The 17,907-nt window shown below is 40.6% G+C and overlaps 1 protein-coding gene and 1 non-coding gene across 5 annotated transcripts in view; both read right to left on the bottom strand.

Annotated features, from left to right (window-relative positions):
* rock2a (rho-associated, coiled-coil containing protein kinase 2a) overlaps positions 1–17,907 on the bottom strand; it is a 225,482-nt gene that overhangs the window by 185,334 nt on the left and 22,241 nt on the right. The window lies entirely within an intron of this gene.
* On the bottom strand, positions 11,025–11,096 carry trnac-gca. The gene has a single exon. It is a non-coding gene; the product is annotated as a tRNA-Cys (tRNA).

Below are 17,907 nucleotides of genomic sequence, written 5' to 3'. Positions count from 1 at the left end.
TGAAGCGAAAGCAAAATTTTGTTTTGGAACAATAATGGAGGTTCCACATTAAGAAACAATTGTGGGCTTCAATCAACTGTACAAGATTCATTAAAACTAAAAAGGAACTGTTCAGATTTCTTAATTGGGACTAAGTAGTGATAGATTATGAATACACTCTGCAAAGTATATCAGTACCACACATAAATTAACAGGAGCTACAACATATTTGGGCTGCAATTATAAATATTTGAGATATAGTTAAATCAACCCATTCAGACATTGTGACACATCTCTGAAGCAGGTGGGTCTTAGAACCCCAATATTCCAGTCCATAAGTCTGGACAGCACCACTGTGCCACAAAAGTCCTGTAAAACTATTTGAAACTGAAAATGATTTCCATGAGAATAGATGTCATCTTGGCAACAATCAAAAAGACAATTAAAAGGTTCTTCCTAGAAATTGCATTTTGATTCACTTTTGCCAAAAAGTTCATGAATTTGTGGTCCCATGTATCTGCTGCCCTTATTCTTCTAAATGGCATGGGTTTGGAAGTTGCTATTGAAGAGGCAGTGAATTTCTGCATTGCACCTTATAGATAGTACACACTGATGCAAATGCGTGTCAGTGGTAGAGGGACTAAATATTTGTGGATGTGGAATTGGTTGGGAAAGCATTTCTGAACACCCCTAGGAAATCAAGATATTATTTAACTAGACGTTTTATTTTTGTTAATTTATTTTGTCAAATGATATTAGCAGCACAAACGACAGTACAACTATATTATGATCAAATTCTTAACCTATGCCGTCTTACCAATGTTTACCTCATCACAAAAAGAGTGAGCTGAAATGCTAAAGTGTCTACCTGCTAAAATGAGCTAGTTTGCCAGTTTAGTACTGCGTCAACTTAAGCTGGAGAAGTGCACTGCCACTCTATTCCCATTGATTATAAAGTAAAAGTTTAAAAAAAACACCTTTTCCAGTTATCCAGATGACCAATTAAATACCTTCTCAATATCAGGTTTTAAACAGCAAGATCTATTAAGCAGGTTTCTTAGTAAAGACAACTATGCGTTTAGAATCAAAACAAAACTTATTCAATAAACTACAATTCTTTATTAACATATACAGTAACAAGCATAAATGCCTAAGCATTCCCAGAATAGACACAAAAATACAAATCCACACACTTTTTAGGAAAAGAAAAAAAAGGTTTATCTACAGCGATAGGTAACTGAAAGAAAAGGACTTTGGCCCATAGATTATTTTTGAAGACAAAATGATGAGGCATAAGCTATGCCAGAGTCGACTGTTCTCATGTCTTGGCAGAAGTGGGTACTGCAAATGCTGGAGATTAGAGTCAAGAGTGTTATGCTGGAAAAGCACAGCAGGTCAGGCAGCATCTGAGCAGCAGGGAAAAAAAAATTGACGTATCGGGCAAAAGCCCTTCATCAGGAATGAGGCTTGGAGCCTCGGGGTGGAGATATAAATGGAAGGTGGGGTGGGGCTGGGGAGAGGACAGCTGAGAGTGCAATAGGTGGATGAAAGGGGGGGGGGGGGGTGCGCTGACTATTGAGGTGGGAAAATAAAAGTTTGTTGTACTTACAGTACAGTACACAGCATACCTCATCTTCCGCCTGAGGACCCTTCAACTCGATGGCATCTATGTGGACTTCACTAGTTTCCTCATTTCCCCTCCCCCCACCTAACCCTAGTTCCAACCTTCCAGTTCAGCACCGTCCTCATGACCTGTCCCACCTGTCGATCTTCCTACCCACCTATCCGCTCCACCCCCCTCGCCGACCTATCACTTGCATCCCCATCTCCATCCACCTATTGCACCCTCAGCTACCTTCTCCCCAGCCCCACCTCCCCCCTCTCATTTATCTCTCCACCCCAGAGGCTCCCAGACTCATTCCTGATGAAAGGCTTTTGCCCAAAACGTCAATTTTTCATGCTCCTCGGATGCTGCCTGACCTGCTGTGCTTTTCCAGCAGAACTCTAATCTTGTCCACACCTGGCAAGACATCAGAACAAGTCATTACTCATTCATAGTTCTCTTAAGTCTTGCAAAGGCAGGATGCTCAGGAAATACATCAACATTTTTCTCAAACACTCTTTCAAAAGAACAAGCAGGTTCCACAATGAATCGAGGTCGAGGGTTTTTTGTTAAAAATGGGAGGGATCAGCTAAACAGCTTGTTCGAAACATGCTTCCCTTAAACTTAATTGATTCTTAGCAGGCATCCCACCAACTGGATGAAACAAAACAAGCAGCTCTACAAGCCAGTTATGGTTCAAAACAGCGTCAGCACAGTCTACAGAATAGCAAGTCCTTATCACCTGTTATGTAACCTTTAAGCCTTGTTTTAAAATATATCTTCAACATCCTGAATCAAAAGTCCTTTAAACAAAATTAAAAAGTAGGATCACCTATGGATATCTTGACCTTTTAGAAAGTCACAAAGAGCAGGAATCCTTTGTCTAAAAACCTCATGACTAACTGTTTCTTGAATAAAGGATGTTTTCAGTTTTTGAACACTTATCTACACATCCATTCAGATCTGTTTAGGTCCATTTGGGGAAAAAATCTCACTTGACCTGAGCAAACCCAAATAGACTTAAAAGTGAAGTTTTTTTGCCCTCAGGGGCCCAAACAGTTGAGTTTGAGCAGTAGGGGAAAACATTTGCTTGGCCATCCTGGCCAAGCAAAAAGGGCAGTTCCTCACAGAGCTAAAGACTCAGGTTTGATTCCAGCCTTGGGTGACTGTCTGTGTGGAGTTACCATGTTCTTCCCGTACCTACATGGGTTTCCACTGAATACTCCAGTTTCCTTCCACAGTCCAAAGATGTGCAGGTTAGTTAGACTGACCATGCTAAATTGCCCGTACTGTCCAGGAATGTGGGGGCTAGGTAGATTAGCCATGGTAAACATGGAGTGACATGTATGCAGTGTGGTACTGGGTTTGGTTGGGATGCTCTTCAGAGAGTCAGTGCAAACCCAATGGACTGAATGGCCTCTCTGCACTGGGATTCTATGAATCTATGATGTTGATTTCAAAGAGCTCATCCTCAGCAGGTCTATTTGAGTCTGCTTTCAAAAAGACTTTTTGATTGTTATGAATTTTCAGTTTTCAGGCATGCAGATAAAGATACTTACACAGTACCAAAGAGTGACCATAGAGTTGTGTGAGAGAGAGGGAGATGGAGAGGGAGATGGAGAGGGAGATGGAGAGGGAGATGGAGAGGGAGATGGAGAGGGAGATGGAGAGGGAGAGGGAGACAATTCAGAGACTGATACAATCTTTTTTTTTTTAAAGAGCTCTTCCCCTTTTGGGCTGACTTTTAATTTCTGCTGAGTGCATGTGTGTTGTGCTTGCAATGTCTTCTCACACTTAGCAATTAACCCCGAGTTATCTTTTAATTCAAGAAAGCCTGGTGATATTGATTCCTTTTAGGACAAATTCATTTGGGCTGGGAGAAAGGTACCTTTAAGAGAATTAGCCCAGTTATGTCCAACTGAGGGAAATACCTCTCATCACCAGGAAACTTAATGGTTGGAGGCATTCTACGTAGAACTTCACGTAGGATCATAAGACGTAGGAGCAGAAATTAGGCCATTCAGCTCATCAAATCAGCTCCACCATTCAATCATTGCAAGTTTCTCAACTCCATTCTCCTGCTTTCTCTCCAATAACCCTTGATCTCCCCTATACTCACGAAACTATCTAATTCAGTCTTAAATATGCTCACCTGGGACTGGTCGTAACACATCCCCAATAATCTGGGCTAATACTTCAACACAATCTGAAGGAAGACTGCATTTTGGTATTATCATGTTTACAATAAGACATTAAACCAGCTCAGGCTGACATTGCATTGAAAGGGAGATTATTGGCCTTTTCTTTCCTGGTGAACATTTAAGCCACAACCAGCAACAGAAAAATAAATGCTGAGGGAATTATCTCACTTGTCTGTAGAATTGCACCATGTATAAAGTGATTGTTGTTTCACTCCTTTGTAAGCATCTGCACAAACAAACTACTTAATTCTGTAAAATAATTAGGCAGCTCAAAAGGTCACAAAAGATGGTTAATAAATGCAAGTCCTTTCTCTCCAAAGTATTAGGCCCGTCACCTGCCATCCCTTAAATCTCCCACATTTTAAAGTCTCCAAATCAAGTTTTTAATGTGGCTACAGTATTGAAATCATAGCCAAATTCTCACACGACATCCTCTACAACTATCTGCATACCAATGTCCCAGCAGCTTTCAATCCAGAAGACCCTGACATTGTCTGTGCTTTTTCCACCAACTCTCTCATCAGTGTCAAAAAAAACTCCACAAAGCTTTCAAATCAGCATGACTCCAAATAATTAACTGATTATTACACTTGTTATCAAATACCAAAATATATCCTGGTTTGACTCAATTCATTTTAAGCATGTATACCAGACTTATTTTAATTAACAGAAAACAAATTCTTAAAAAATTGATTGCAATGGTAAACTAACAATTTGATAAAACCTACCTAGAAATCTCTTCTCTAGGGCTGATTTCCGATGGGTGATAAATATTTCACCATACTTGACTTGCTGTTTAGTGTTAGTCAGATTAAATCTTAACTATATAACTGTATTTCATGCTTAAACACAATCCCCATGTGACTTATAAACTTCCAACAGTGTAAAAATGCCCCTTGAAAAGAGATAAAGTGCTTTGTGTAATTGTTTTGAAAAGGCGAATTTCTAAAATAATTTTTTGCTGGATGTAGGCTTGCTCGCTGAGCTGGAAGGTTCGTTTTCAGACGTTTTGTCATCATACTAGGTAACATCTTCAGTGGGCCTCCAGATGAAGCATTAGTGGTGTATCCCGCTTTCTATTTGTGTGTTTGGGTTTCCTTGGGTTGGTGGTGTCATTTCCTGTGGTGACATCATCTCATATTGTGATGTCATTTCTTGTTCTTTTTTTCTTCAGGGTAAATGGGATCGAAGTCAATGTGGACAAACAGGTAGAAAACTCGCCACAAGGATACATGAACATTAACTAGCCACAAAAAGACCTGACCCTCTCCCACGGTACCCTTACATACAGATGAGGAAGGTCACCACTTGGACTGGGACAACATATCCATCCTCAGACAAGCCAAACAGAGACACGCACGAGAATTCCGAGAAGCATGGCAATCCAACTGGAACACACACCAGGATCCCATTTACCACTCCCTCAGAAAAGGAACAGGAAATTACATCACCACAAGAGATGACATCACCAACCCAAGGAAACCCAAACACAAATAGAAAGCGGGCTACACTACCCATGCTTCATCCGGAGGCTCACTGAAGTTTCTACCTAATATGGTGATGAAACATCTGAAAATGAACCTTCCAGCTCAGTGAGCAAACCTACGTTCAGCACCTCCACCTGAGCTACAAATCTTCTCAAAACTTGCTACAATCTTTCGTTATTTAACACAAGGTGAACCAATGTCAACATTAAAACCAGTGACCAGAAATTTCCATCTAAATGCTGTAGAGCATGCTCAGTAACCACTAAAGATCAAGTGCTGTGCATAACAAATTTGTTAGTTGCACTCTGTTGATAGCTGACAAGTATACAACAATTACTTGCATTTCACAAAATAACTAAACATTGCATTAAAGTGTGCATTAAAAAGCAATGCACTACACATTGTTGTAGACCAGGCCATACCCCCTCAAAATATTTTAGCGCAGCCTAGATCCTAACTTTTCCTTATGTTAAAGGCAAATGTAACATGCTATGTTCCAGATGCAATTTGATTGGTCAAGCTACTCTACATTAAGCAAAATGGATAAGGTAAAGAGACAAAGTCTTTTCCCTGGGGTCGGGGAGTCCAGAAGTAGAGGGCATAGGTTTAGGGTGAGAGGGGAAAGATATAAAAGAGACCTAAGGGGGAACTTTTTCATGCAGTGGGTGATGTGTATGGAATGAGCTGCCAGAGGATGTGATGGAGGTTGGTACAATTGTGACATTTAAGAGGCATTTGGATGGGTATATGAATAGGAGGGGCTTGGAGGGATATGGGCTGGATGCTGGCAGGTGGGACTAGATTGGGTTGGGATATCTGGTCGGCATGGACGGGTTGGACTGAAGGTCTGTTTCCATACTGTACATCTCTATAACTCTATGACTAAAGAGGAAGAAGGCTTATGTTAAGATGAGATGTGAAAGCTCAGTTAGAGTGCTTGAAGTTACAAGTTAGCCAGGAAAAACCTAAAGAGAGAGCTAAGAGGAGCCAGGAGGGGCCATGACAAGTCATTGGCAGATAGGATCAAGGAAAACCCGAAAGTTTTCTATAAGTATGTCAGAAATAAAAGAATGACTAGAAGAAGATTACAGTCAAAAATAGAGTGGTGCAGGAAAAGCGCAGCAGGTCAGGCAGCATCCGACCTGCTGCATTCCTGTTGAAGGGCTTTTGCCCGAAATGTCAATTTTCCTGCTATTGCCAGAATCTGCAATACCCACTTCTGCCTAGAAGATTACAGCCAATCAAGAATAATAGTGCGAAGTTGTGCGTGGAGTCCAAGGAGATAGGGGAACTGCAAAATGAATATTTTTCATCAGTATCCACACTAGAAAAAGACAACGTTGTCGAGGAGAATACTGGACAGGTTCACAAGGAGATGGTGTTAGCAATTCTGGCAAGTGTGAAAATAGATAAATTCCCTGGACTGGATAGGATTTATCCTAGGATTCTCTGGGAAGTCAGAGAGGAGACTGCTAGGCCTTTGGTTTTGATCTTTATGTCATCATTGTCTACAGGAATAGTGCCATAAGACTGGGGGATAGCAAATGTTGTTCCCTTGTTCAAGGAGAGACAACCCTGGTAATTATCGACCAGTGAGCCTTACTTCGGTTGTGGGTAAAGTGTTGGAAAAAGTTGTAAGAGATTGATAGGATTTATAATGATCTAGAGAGGAAGCAGTTGATTAGGGAAATCAACACAGTTTTATGAAGGGTAGGTCGTGCCTCACAAACCTTATTGAGTTCTTTGAGATGGTGACCAAACAGATGCACGAGGGTAAAGCAGCTGATGTGGTGCATTTGACTTCAGTAAGGCTTTTGACAAGGTCCCTCACTGTAGACTATTGCACAAAATATGGAAGCATGGGATTGATGGTGATTTAGAGGTGTGGATCAGAAATTGGCTAGCTGAAAGAAGACAGAGTGGTGGTTGATGGGAAATGTTCATCCTGGGGTTCAGATACAAGTGGTGTACCACAAAGATCTGTTTTGGGCCACTGCGGTTTGTCATTTTTATAATTGGGCTAGATAAGGGCATGGAAGGATGGGTTAGTAAATTTGCAGATGACACAAAGGTCAGTGAAGTTGTGGAGCTGAAGAATGTTGTAGGTTACAGAGAGACTTGGATAAGCTGCAGAGCTGGGCGAAGAGTTGCCAATGGAGTTTAATGCAGAAAAGTGTGAGGTGGTTCACTTTGGAAGGAGCAACAGGAATAAAGAGTACTGGATTAATGGTCAGATTTTTGGTAGTGTAGATGAGTAGCGAGACCTTGGTGTCCATGTACATAGATTCAGGACTGTTAAGGTGGCATATGGTAAATTAGCTTTTATTGGCAGAGGTAGCCATGAGGTCATGCTGCAGCTGTACAAAATTCTGGTGTGACTGCACTTGGGAGTATTGCATACAGTTCTGGTCACCACATTATAGGAAGGATGTGGAAGTTTTGGAAAGGGCTCAAAGGAGATTTACTAAGATGTTACCTGGTATGGATGGAAGGTCTTATGAAGAAAGGCTTTATGAGGAAAAGTTGAGAGACTTGAAACGGTTTTCTTAGAGAGAAGGTTGAGAGGTGACTTAACTGAGACACATAAAATAATCAGATGGTTAGATAGGGTGGACAGTGAAAGCCTTTTCCCTCGGATAGTAATGGCTCGCCTGAGGGGATATAGCTTTAAATGGAGGGGTGATAAATATAGGACAGATATCAGAGACAGTTTCTTTACTCAGTAATAGGGGCACGGAACGCACTGCCTGCAATAGTAGTAAACTCGCCAACTTTAAGGGCACTTAAATTATCAGTGGATAAACATATGGATGAAAATGACATAGTATAGGATAGAAAGGCTTCAGATTGGTTGCACAAGTCGGCACAACAGTGAGGGCGGAAGGGCTTGTACTGCGCTCTAATGTTCTATGTTCTGTGTACTATAGTTAAAACACAACCAAAGAGAAATTTAGAATAATTTAACTCAATTGCAAAACTAATAGAATTTATAGTTACAGTAACTGTTATTAATAAACTGTTCCAATATGGTAACATCCCATAAACACACGCCTTGGCAAAAAGGCAAATTCAGAAAAAATGATTTGCCTCAGGTAATCCAGCAGCAGAGCAAAACCCCAGTTGAGCTCTAACTGAGAGGGGAGTAAGTAGCTTCTACTTCTTCAAAAGTCCTGCATCTTCTGCTCAGCACCTCTCATTCAATCCCTCATAAAAAACCCAGAACAAATAATGTCGGACTGAGGTGTACAAAGTTAAAAATCACACAACACCAGGTTACAGATCAACAGGTTTATTTGGAAGCACTAGCTTTCGGAGCACTGTTCCTTCATTAGGTTGTCCATAACCACCTGATAAAGGAGCAGCACTCCGAAAGCTAGTGCTTCCAAATAAACCTGTTGGACTATAACCTGGTGTTGTGTGATTTTTAACTCAGAACAAAATAATCTCTTAAAAGATAGTGCACTATCACGACATTTGTCAAGGAGTATGCAAATGATCTCCTTTTTGCATGGATTATTTTATTTTAAAATGAATGGGACAAATGCATGTCAAAAGCTTTTAATGAAGCCAGGCTGCCCTATGAATTCAAGAAGATCAAGTACAATGAGAAAAAATGATGCTGCACACTAAAATAAATTAGAAAATGGGACAGGAGAGAGAAATGGGAAGAAAATAACTGGACTTGTCAAATCAAAAATACACTCAATGTTGTAGCTGTAAAGCGTAAATAGTTAATGCCGAAAACTCAGTGTTCAACAAATAACATACTTTAACCGATGGGTCACTCATCAAATACAAACTGCTTTTTTAATAAAAGCTCAAAACCACTCTAACATGAACTCTAAAATTAACTTGCATTCATTTTGTTTATATCTGACTGCTAAACTTCTTACTTATTCCTCTCTTTTCTGAAAGAAAAAACAGCTATTCCTCATCTTTTCTTGGTCATCCTCTTCCACGATATTTCATTTCATTATTAATTAAAGCATGAAGATCCAACAGGCTAGATGGCTAACAAAGGATGAGGCATAAAACATTGCCAAAAAGAACTAAACTAAGAAATGGGAGCATTTTAGGAATTTAGCCAAGGAAGCAAAATAAAATGATAAAGTAAAATTACTGTAACTGACAAGAATCACGAAATCAGACTATAAAAGCTTCCACAGATACGTAAAGAGGAAAGGAATAAGAAAGAAAAACTTGGGTCCACCAGCGGCAAAGAAATCTGAATTTATTCTAATAAACAGGGAAATAGCAGTTGTGTTAAATAATTAGAGCTTTTTAAAAGATGTTACAAGCAGAACACACAACGGAACGAGTTATGTGGTTACTAGGATTTTCTGAAGGCTTTCGGTAAGGCCTTATACAATTTAGTAGACAGAAATCGAAGACCATGGATTACCAGATAACGTATTGGCATGGATCGAGAATCAGTTAATAGACAGAAGCGAGGAATAAATTGGTCATTCTGAAGATGGCAGGATGCAAGGATATCTCAAGTATCACTCCTTGGTGCCCCAGGTGTGTACCACCTATAATCAAAGAACTGGATGTGAGGATTATATATAATGGATCCAATTTTCCAAAGACTGGCTATCTCTCGTAGATTGAAAGACGAATGGCCAGGGTAGCATTGTCATGAGTAGACTGGATAGTGCAGATTGGGAGAAACTACTTTGACTCAAAAATGAAAAAGAGTAAGAGGACATAGATTTGAAATCATCTACAAATGAAACAACAGTGAAGTCAGGAAAAATGTTTTCACTTAGGGAGTAATTAGGATATGGAATGCTCTGCCTGGAAATGTGGTAAAGGCAGGTTCAGTTGAGATATTCAAAAGGACATGGATTAGTTAATTGGACACAATTATTGGAATAAGGGTATGATGGAAAATCAGGAGATTGGCACTAGATAAAGGTGCTCATTTAATGAGCTGGTATAGGCACAATCAGCTGAATGGCCTCCTTCTGTGCTGTAAAACGTCTCGAATTCTGTTGCACTGAGATATACAATCAGTCAATCTAAATGGCAGACCAGGTTCAAGGGATTGAATGGCCTATTCCTGCTCCTCTGCAACTAACAACTTTCATAACAAGAAATCACATTGGTCAAAAGCGTTAAATCCTTCTGATACACCCCAAAATTAAAAATGACCACTATATGAACCTGGAAAGCAAAACATTATAAATTAAAACCTTACCAAATTTAAAGATAATGCTGAAAAATTGCTTTAAACACTCAAAAGTGCAATAAATCAATTTATACAGATTCAGGCTATTCAAACAATCTTTACAAATTATTTCAGTAAAAATCCAATCTCTTGATTCTTTTTTTCTAAACCACATTGTCACAGTGCTTCTTTGTATGCTGTCATTAAACAGCAATGCTCCAATCCACAAAAGGATATATACACCACTGGCTTTTAGATTAGATTAGATTACTTACAGTGTGGAAACAGGCCCTTCGGCCCAACAAGTCCACACCGACCCGCCGAAGCGTAACCCACCCATACCCCTACATTTACCCCTTTACCTAACACTACGGGCAATTTAGCATGGCCAATTCACCTGACTTGCACATCTTTGGACTGTGGGAGGAAACCGGAGCCCCCGGAGGAAACCCACACAGACACGGAGAGAACGTGCAAACTCCACACAGTCAGTTGCCTGAGTCGGGAATTGAACCCGGGTCTCTGGCGCTGCGAGGCAGCAGTGCTAACCACTGTGCCACCGTGCCGCCCATAAAGTAATCTGAAGGGGGCACCCGGATTTGAACCGGGGACCTCTTGATCTGCAGTCAAATGCTCTGCCACTGAGCTATACCCCCTCCTTTTTCCTATTAAGTAGCCTTTTAAGAGGCTACTTAATAGGAAAAAGGAATGTTCTGCAATAGTGTTTGCTTCCATCAGATATTTTTGAAGTGAAAAACATTACTAGAACGTTTCACCAACCCCTTGTCAAAGTATCAAAACTACTGGCTATAATGTAAGGAACATTGTATTATGCTTCTGAAAATCTGTAGTCTTAACTGAAAATTAATCAAAATTGAGCATCACATGCAGTTTACTTAACACAGAACCACAGCAGATTATCCCCTACAGTCCAAACTGATAGTAAAATGGCTAACTATGCATTGGGTTTTTTTTTTCTGACAGCTGGTTTTGCCTCCTTTCAGGCATAAACCTTGCTGGGATGTCCAGCTTTCTTGGGCAGCTGTAAGCCTGGATACTGGACAGGACTCTGCCCTGAATAATAGCAACCCTTCCCAGACGCTGGAGATGTTCATCATTGAGGATGGCAGCTGCAGTTGGTAGGAGAATTGTGGGTCACCTCATTGTCCCAAGCTATGGTCCTTGCAAGATCGAGAATTTCACTGCTCAGTAATTCATCGACAGCTGATCAGGTAAACCATAGCACTGGCCCTGATCCACTCAGCCTCGCGTTGTTTACATACCAGCTGCTTTGGGGTGAGGGTTGTGGCATGGTGTGCCCTTCCCCTCTGGTTTTATTGCAAACAGACGTGGTCCACCGTGACATCTCAGTAATGTTTAAATTTTAAAACAAACAGCATTTGAATGAAAAAGACTGCCAAAGAAACAACTGCTCCAGAATGTTCCATAACAATTGAAGTTGCACAACATCTTTGGAGATGCGAATTGTAAATGCTGAAGAAATACATTAAGATGTCTTTTCAAGGGAGAGGTCCTGATCTCAATGAACATGTTTTATAAATTAATCCTTCAAGCAGGTGCTTTGTCAACTTCAACATAGTTGCCACACCAACTTCTTTGGGCTTCCTAGGGCTACTTTACACCAACTCAAATCACCCAAATGTTATAATATCAGCAGAATCTTTACAGTATCTAGCAAGTTTTACAACTTTCATGTTCAAATCCCGTTACAGTTTCTCATCTCTCTACTGTTGCAAGCTCCTCTAGTTCAATAGCCCCACCCGGTTTTAAACTTGAAAATTACTGGACTACTGCATGCTTTACATTTTCATTTCCACCGACCCCAAATAATATTTCAACCCATCCTCGTCATGCATTTCTCTCTATCTTAAGGCTGCCACTGCCTTTTGAGAAAATGAGTTCCAAAGACACTCAATCCTCAGAGAAAAACAAATTCTCACTCCTTACTTTTAAACAATAACTCACAATTCTATACTCTCCCACTGAGAATGTGCATAGAATGAGAACGTATATAGGGTATAAGCAGGCAAGGAAAGAGTTAAGTTCTGAGTTTTGTGAAACAAGAGAGGTTCAGCTGAGCATAACTCGGATGAACTTACAGTTAACAATGGGGTGATGGAGGCAAGTGTAATGGGTTAACAAGGTGGAAAAACATTATGTAGAGCCATTTAACAAGATGAGGTAATATTCAGAAAGTGAGGTCAGTTTAACAAGGTGAAAAGTATTCATTATGTGAAGCCAATTATTCATTGTGTGACAACAGATAGCTTAATCTTCACTGTTGATACTTTCTGCTTGTAACGGTCACACAATCAATATGTATGTTGCCCTATCTGGATGCTCTTCCCTGTAAAATGACTATATTGTTCATTGAGAAACTGCTGTTCCAGAGAAGACCGTGAAGTCATGTCCCTGTGCATATGGGCGATCGTTCTCTCTCCCTCCAGGGCCAGGATAAAGATGAAGGAGGTAAAACTATACTCTGTCTCAGTGCTTTGCTTCGATTGGGGGTGGGGGGGTGGAAAAATGGGATGACACCACAAGAGGAAACATTATCTTCATTTCCACCATGACAAGACTGCTTACAATCTTACATTTCAATTATTCTGCTAAACTCTAGCATATTGAAACTTTTTGCATAAGACAACTAACCCATTGTAAATATTGGTTCAGTGAATCTCTGAACTGCTTCCAATACATTTACATCAATCCTGAAATGAGGATATCAATATTGCACATAGAACTTAAATTGTGATGTCATCAATGGCCTGTATAAGTGAAGACCCATCTTCCCTTGTTGTATTTAATTCCCCTCACATAAATGCTAACATTTATTGGCTTTCCTAATTACTTGTACACTAACCTTTTGGGATTTAGAGTCATATTTATGTACGAGGGCAACAGGAAATTTCTCCATCTTAGAATTCAGCAATCCCTCATCCCTCAGATGACATGCTTATTCACGCTACCTACCAAAAACAAAAATAATTTACAATTTCCACATCATAGACCATTTTCCAGATCTTTGCCCACCCACTTAACCTATTTACATCTCTCTGTAACCTCATGTTTCCTTACAAATTAGTTTCCTATCTTTACATCAGCCAATTTAGCAGCCACACCTTTGGTTCCCAAGTCTAACTCATTCATACAAATTGTAAAATGTTGAGACCCCAGCACTGATCCCTGTGGCACACTGTTCTTTATATCTTGCCAACCAAAAAGATCTATTTACACATGTTTTGAGTTAACTAGTCTGTTGCCTACCCATGCCTTTTACGATGAGCTTTTATGTTCAGCAATCAACATTGATGTGGCACCTTATCAAATACCTTCTGGAAATGATACACTGCATCTACAACACACATTACTGCTTCAAAGAAGTCCAATAAATTGGTTTATCTATTTTTCCTTTCACAAAACTTTTTTTTTTTTTTAAAAAGAGACCTGCCAAAACATCTTTAATAATAACTTCTAATATTGTCCCTCTGTTAAATGAAAGCAAACAGGCCGAAAATGTCCTGCTTTTGTCTCCCTCCCTTTGGAATAAAGGCGTTCCATTTATGTTGGAAAATAGCAAATGTAACATGACAAGAATCTAGGGAATCTTGGCAAATTAAAACAAACATATCAATGTCATTTCTTTCATGATTCTAAGATGAAGTCCATTTAGACCAGGCACTGCTGAGCCCGTAGCTCCAGCAATTTGCTCAATATCACTGTAATTGCAATATTTGAGTTCCTCCCATTTCCTGATTTATAGCTATTTCTGGAATATTGCTCATATGGTTTACGATGAAGACCAATGCTAAACAGCGATGCAAAACACCTCTATTTATCTATTTCTCCTACTTACCCATTATTAATTAACAAGACGCATCTCCATAGGACCAACATTCACTTTTTGAATATCTATAGAAAGTACCTAGCATCTTTACAGTTTTAGTTGGCTTTTGCTTCTACTCCAACATTCCTCTAAATCAGAGTGATTTATTTTCCCCTGTTTAAAACATTCCGTTCAACCTTCTGACCCAACACCCATTTTTGCAAGTTATATATAATTTAAGTATTATATTGCGAAGTTGGTGTGTGTAAAATTGCAAAAATGGGGGAAAGCACTGTGTGGTCCTTTTAAAAGATGGTATATTTTTCAGTGCTTAGAGTTAAAAAGGATGTCTGAACAGCAGTTCAAAGTGCAGGTGCATAGACAGCACCCAAATTGAAACATTTTGTATCGAACAGCCAAGCAACATTTTTACCAATACAAGTCTTTTCAAATTTAGCCAATCAATTTAAACCCTTAGATACTGTTTAAACTTCATGGTTTTGATTACTGGGAACCAGCCTGATTGACTTATTAATTTCTTTACATCGAGGACATAAAAAATGCAGGCATTTTGCAAAGTTGGGGAGACGCAACTGCCATTCACCACAATTAAAAGTCCTCAGCTCAAGAGAATGAAATTAGCTCTCAGTCACCTATGTATTAGAGAAAGCACAATCTAAATAACATCGATACAAACATCGGAGAAGGCATTTTGTACAGAGGAAAACAATTGAGAAGGCATTTTGGACAATGCAAAAGCATTTCAGAAAGAAGATCAGCAGAGTCAGGAAGGTGCATTTTGGAAGACATTCTGTGCGAACTTTGAGAGACTAAGTTATCATTTATTGCTTTGTAATATAATTGGGAGTTGTATTTATTCTAACAGCAACCTATTAGGATCTTGCTCAATTCGGGAACAGGTAGTTAGAGAGGAATGGCTCAGTTTCTTAATTAGAATCATAGAATCCCTACAGTGTGGAAACAGGCCCTTTGGCCAAACTAGTGCAAACAAACCCTCCGAAAAGTATTCCACCCAAACCTAATCCCCATTACTCTACACTGACTTCTGACTAATGCATCTAACCTACACGTCCCTGAATACTGTGGGCAACTTAGCATGGCCAATTCACCTAGCCTGCACATCTTTGTGATTGGGGGAGGAAATTCACGCAGACATGGGGAGAACGTGCAAACTCTGCACAGACAATTGCAAGAGGCTGGAATTGAACCCAGGTCCCTGACGCTGTTCGGCAGCAATGCTAACCCTTACACCATGAAAATGCAGGTTTCAGTAGTCACTACGTTAAACATTAATGAACTGCACTGTTGACATAACATGGCTCTAGTGAGTACCAGCTACAGGATGTATTGTACATTATAAAAGGCTTCTTCAACAGCAGTTTCCAAATCCAAATTGTTCTGTTAATTTATTCACTGTTGGAGTTAGTTAAATAAATTGTCATATTCATTTTGTTTAACCCACTCCTTTATAACATGATGTGGAGGAGCCAATGTTGGGCTGGGCTGGACAAGTTAAAAACTACACAACACCGGATTATAGTCTAACAGGTTTATTTGGAAGCACTAGCTTTTGGAGCACTGCGCCTTCATCAGGTAGCTGTGGAGCAGGATCACAAGACACAGAATTTTTAGCAAAAGATTACAGTGTCATGCAAGTGAAATGATATATTGAACAAACCTAAATTGCCGTTAAGTCTTTCAGCTTTTCGACTGGGTTGCAGATTTTGATTCATTAATATGTAAATCCCAGAACTTCTTTTAAGTGACCTTCGAGATAATTTAAGGATTTACATTAAAAAAAGTGACATCTCAGCCTAGACAATGCATTAAAGGTTCCTGAAGAAGGGCTTATGCCCGAAACGTCGATTCTCCTGTTCCTTGGATGCTGCCTGACCTGCTGCGCTTTTCCAGCAACACATTTTCAGCTCTGATCTCCAGCATCTGCAGCCCTCACTTTCTCCTCAATGCATTAAAGGTGTAAGCTTAGAGTCCGTCTGTATCCCAATCTTGAGTGGAGACTGTTTTTTTTCCAAAGTAGGAATTTATAAAATATTACATGGTTTGACTGCCTGCAGATTGTGCACTTTTTGAGCAACATAGAATGTGTCTGCAAATATAATTGTGCAAATGCAAATTCACCCTATAGACGTGTGTGTGCATGTGAGAGAGAGATAGACAGTGAGTGAGTGCACGCTTCAGGCTCTCTGCCTGATGAAGGGCTTTTGCCCGAAACGTCGATTTTGCCTGTCCTCGGATGCTGCCTGAATTGCTGTGCTCTTCCAGCACCACTGATCCAGAATCTGGTTTCCAGCATCTGCAGTCATTGTTTTTACCTTAGTGAGTGAGTGCATGAGAGTGTGCGCGCGCGTGAGACTGTGTTTACACGTGTGCAAGCATAAGCCTGTGAAGGGTGTGTGCGCGCGCATGCATACACGTGCGTGCGTACACGTGTGTATATACATGTGTGCAGAGAGACAGAGTTCCCTCAACCGGCAGGGTATACCTCTGCCTGGCGATTGTTGCGCTGAGTCCATTCATCTGTTGTTATTGCATCTGCATGTACCATGTCTCTGAGCACCCTTGCCTGCAGCGTATGAGACAGACAACGTTGGCCGAGTCATGACTACCTGCCGCATACATGGTAGATGGTGTAATGGTGATATCCATGTTGACACGCTCACACACCTTGCAGTGGTTGCCATGACAGCTTTGTACAGTGTTGTAGTCCATGTTGTCCTGAAGGCTGGGCAGTTTGCTGTGAACAATGGTCTGTTTAGGTTTGCAGGTTATTTAAAGGCAAGAAGTGGAGGCATAGGGAAGGTCTTGGCGAGGTGCTCATCCTCATGGATAAAGTGTTGCAACATTATTTCTCGCCTGTAAACAACCGCCAGACCTTAAACAGACTATTGTTTGCAGCAAACTGCCTAGCCTTCATGACAACATGGACAACACTGTACAACTCTGTCACGGCAACCACTGCAAGATGTGCCAGAGTGCCAACATGGATACCACCATTACACGGCTGGCACTCATGTGACTCTGCCAATGTTGTGTCTCATACACTGCAGGCAAGGATGCCCAGAGACATGGTACATTGGTGAGACGAAGCAGATGCTATGACAACAGATGAATGGACACGGCGCAACAATCGTCAGACAGAGGTGTACCCTCCCAGATGGGGGAATACTTCAGTGGTCAGGGCCATTCATCTTCAGATCTTCAGGTGACCATCCTCTAAGGCGCACTTCTGGACACGCAACAATGCAGAGTGGCCGAGCAGAGGCTGATAGCCAAATTCAGAACCCATGAGGATGGCCTCAACCGGGACCTTGGGCTCACGTCACATGATAGGTCACCCCACTACACTATACACGCTCTCTCTCATGTAACACACACACACTCTTACATACTCAGGCAGACCTTCTCTCATAGACACAATTTCTCTCATACACACACACTCTCACAGGTTTATATTCCATCACTCACACACACACACGCACGCACACACACACTTAAGTCTATGGGGTGAATTTGCATTTGCAGAATTTTATTTGTGGACACACTATATTGTTCAAAAAGCGCACAATCTGCAGTCAGTC

The sequence above is a fragment of the Chiloscyllium plagiosum genome, chromosome 3 (assembly GCF_004010195.1).
Source record: "Chiloscyllium plagiosum isolate BGI_BamShark_2017 chromosome 3, ASM401019v2, whole genome shotgun sequence".
NCBI lineage: Eukaryota > Metazoa > Chordata > Chondrichthyes > Orectolobiformes > Hemiscylliidae > Chiloscyllium > Chiloscyllium plagiosum.
Note: the sequence above shows the minus strand (reverse complement) of the source record. Positions and strands in the feature narration are given on the sequence as shown.